This window comes from Myotis davidii, unplaced genomic scaffold (assembly GCF_000327345.1).
Source record: "Myotis davidii unplaced genomic scaffold, ASM32734v1 scaffold742, whole genome shotgun sequence".
In the NCBI taxonomy this organism is placed as follows: domain Eukaryota; kingdom Metazoa; phylum Chordata; class Mammalia; order Chiroptera; family Vespertilionidae; genus Myotis; species Myotis davidii.
The window spans coordinates 56,657-60,298 of NW_006293386.1; positions in this window are offsets into that span (position 1 = coordinate 56,657).

A 3,642-nucleotide genomic window follows, 5' to 3' on the forward strand; every position below is an offset into this window, starting at 1 on the left:
ATATAGAGAGAGAGAGAGAGAGAGAGAGAGAGAGAGAGAATGGAAGCCAGTTAAGGAATTTTGGCATGACTGGCAGTGTATTGCCTGAACTAAAATGAAAAGGTAGAAGACACCACAAGAAATAGGCTGCAACCACAGAACAAGAGAGCAAGAAAAGCAGTTGGCCTATTAAAGACCACAATCTGCAGTCCCACTTACCTTACTTCTGTCTTCCATAGGGACCTCAAGTCCTGCTGTTCACACCTTCTAAAATATTTTGGCTAAACTTTTTATGTCCTATCTCATTCTTATTGCAATATATTTTAGCAAGTAAGAATTGTATTTTTGGTGAAATATATTTAGAATTAATATCCTAGCTCATTTGTTTGCTAATATTGATATTAGGCACTTTGAATGTACAAGGTGGGGCAAAAGTAGGTTTACAGTTGTTACTACACAAAACATGGTTTACATTGTTTACACTTGTATAATTTTTTATTTATTGTTGTATTATTTTCCACACAAAGAACTGTAAACCTATTTGTGCCCCACCCTGTATAAGTTATCATTATAAAGTGAAGTAGTAGTAATCAATAATGCAACAGTCTTCATAGTAGTAATAATTAGACCCTTTCTTTTATTGTCTGCAATAGAGCAATTACTTCCCAACTGGTTTTCTTCCTATGCTGAACAGTGGAGCCTGAAAATTTTTTTCTAACAACAAAAGAGTAATAATTATAAAAATACTAAGCTCTAAATTTGACTAAGACCTTTCTATTACAGGCATTTATCTAAATACTTTAGCTATAGTAATTCATTTAATCACCTACAAAACATTAATAGTGTTGGGTTAATACTATTACTATGTCAATTTTCTGAGGTGCCTGTGGCTTCAAGATATTAAGGAACTCTGCAAGGGTCTGCAGCTAATAAGTGGCACAACCCTCACAGTCGCACTTAATCCTTCATGAAGTATTTGAAGAAACAGTCACTAAGAAGACAAGCCAAGGTTGGGACAGAGGTAATGCTTTTGCCCTGACTCTCAGAAAGGGGTATAACTTGTGCTTTATTTATTTTATTGACCTGCAAGGTAAGAACGACTAATAACAAAAACTTGCATGGAATTTCTGTTTCTGAATCACATGCAGAAAGAAAAGACATTTCCTTGTCCCAGGCCCCAGCCCTTGACCCCTACCCCCCCCCCAAAAAAAAAACAACAACAAACAAACAAAATCAGCAGCCTTGAGGAAATAGAGCAAGGATTTTTCCTATATTTAGAAGTGTATAGAAAATTGAGTGGTACCTTGATGCCTGGACTCCATTGCTTGGTAAATTGTATTTCAGGTCATCAGCTTCAGTGTTACCTTAAAAGTAGCATTCACAAAACAGGGCAGGATGGTGCTCTCCAGGCTAATTTTACTTGTAACAATTTGTATCAGTGAATGTTCCCACAGTCCTTAGAATTATGCCAATCATAAGCATAAGGCTTTCTAATGTCTTTTAGATATGATTATTTATTTCCATTTGTACTGCCAACATTCCTATCCAAGCCACAATCTTCTTTTATTTGGAGTATAACAATTCCTTCAATCCAAGAACACAATATATGCCTTTACTTATTTTAAGCCTTTATTTTATTTAACAAACACTTATCTAGCACTTTCTATGCACCAGGCTCTGTTCCAAGGATTTAAAAGATATCAATTTAATCTTTAGAATGACTCTCTAAGATATTTACAATGATTGTCTGTACTATGTATTAGATGATGAAAATGAGGCACACAGAGGCTACGTAACTTGCCAAAGGCCACCAAGCTAGTTAGGGTAAGCAATACATGAAACCTTGCATAACTAACTCTATCTATTGTCTCTTGTACTATTTATTAAGGCAAAAAATTTAGTAACATTTTTAAAGTTCACAATTAAAACGTTTTTATTTAAAGAGTTATTTTTTAAATTTCCAAATACATTATTCCCTCATCATTCTGGCCCACTTAGGGGTTTTATGGGCTCACACTAGAAATAATAATTGTAATTGATTCTTCAAGTTTGTAGGATAGAAATGAACTCTGAGTCTACGTATCTTTATTTTAGCCATTTCATTTAGTGGCTAACAAAACAATGGTGCTGAGTCATGTCTAGAATACCTTTTGTAAAAAATAGTCTGTATATTAATATCTATAAGAGCTTTTGAATATGTTAGTATCATATTGAGGTGAAATAATTTCATAAATAACCAAAAATAATTGCAAACCTTTTTTTCTTGGTTTCTGCCCATGTCCTTAAAATTAATCAGCTAAAGTAAGGTATATAAACACTTGAACTATTAACTTATTGTAGCTTTCATCTTTGGGAAAAATAGAATTGTTGGTTCCCATTAGGAATATTCCAATAGAATAGAACTTTTGCTTCCCATTTTATCACAACTTCTAAATAATTACTTAATTTCTCTGTGTCCTTCATTCTTCAGGATGCAATATTATGATTGAAACATTTATCTCAGACACAAGAAACTCAAAACCCTGATCAAACCATTACACAATCTAATCTTCCTTTTAATTAAAATGTTTCCTTAAGTAAGAAGACAGTACCAGCATGTTTAAAACCAGATAAATATTTTTCTGAGTCCAGAATCATGCAAAACAATGTTTTTCAGAAATGCTGTATTAAATATTGTTTGGGATAATGAGTTGACACACACACAGCTCAGTGCAGGGCAATCAGAGATGAGTAGCTCTGAGAGTATTACAAAGACTTGGAAACATCCATGGGAAAATAATAAAAGACTTAAAACAGGAATAGATTCAACAGGCTCTTTGCAGTTAACCTTTAAAAATGCCATTTGAAGTTATTGGGGGAAAAACAATACAGTAGTTTAACAAAAACGTGTCATTATGAAATGTTATTCTAAAAAATAGTCCTGATTGAACTAGTTTTTCTATCTGGTATGCACACACATTCATATCTTGAACAAGGTGGAAAAGTATTACTTTTCTCAAAATGAAAACTATGAGAAAAAAAGATTGTTTCTTCTAATAAATAACAAAAAGTTATAGCAGCAATTACCTCCATCACTATTTCTTTATATGAATTTTACTTCAAAGCTTTTCTCAGTGCTGTGTTGACTTACTTGAAGTGTCCAAAATGTCCACACAATCAAGAATGCTAAAAAAGAATAACACCATATTGACCTGCTATCTTTACTGGTCTTTGAGGAACTGGATCTGTTAGCCCTGCTATTTTTGAAATTATCTATTTAAAAAATAACATAAACCTACTAAATAACAGAAAAACAATTTTGCACCAAAGAAATATAGTAAATAGATCTCATATACAAAGTATGTGAATGACAGGTATTTTCAACGGGAAGATTAATTTAGAAGTTCTCAGTTACCTTTATCTTGATGTCATTTGCCTCACAGCATGGGAAAGATCTAAGAAAAAAAAACACCAAAATATAAAGAATAAGAACAGACATAGTTTTGAAGGCTTAAAACTGTTTGTATTTGTTAAATATTTGTATTTGAAGAAAGCATGTGCTGTTTTTTCTCTCTGTATTATACCTTATTATCTATATGAAGAACAAGCTTCAAGGGGCTGGCTATACTAGAGATAGCCCTGCTGTCACTGTTTGATTCTGTGTAAATCCTCCTGTACCCACAG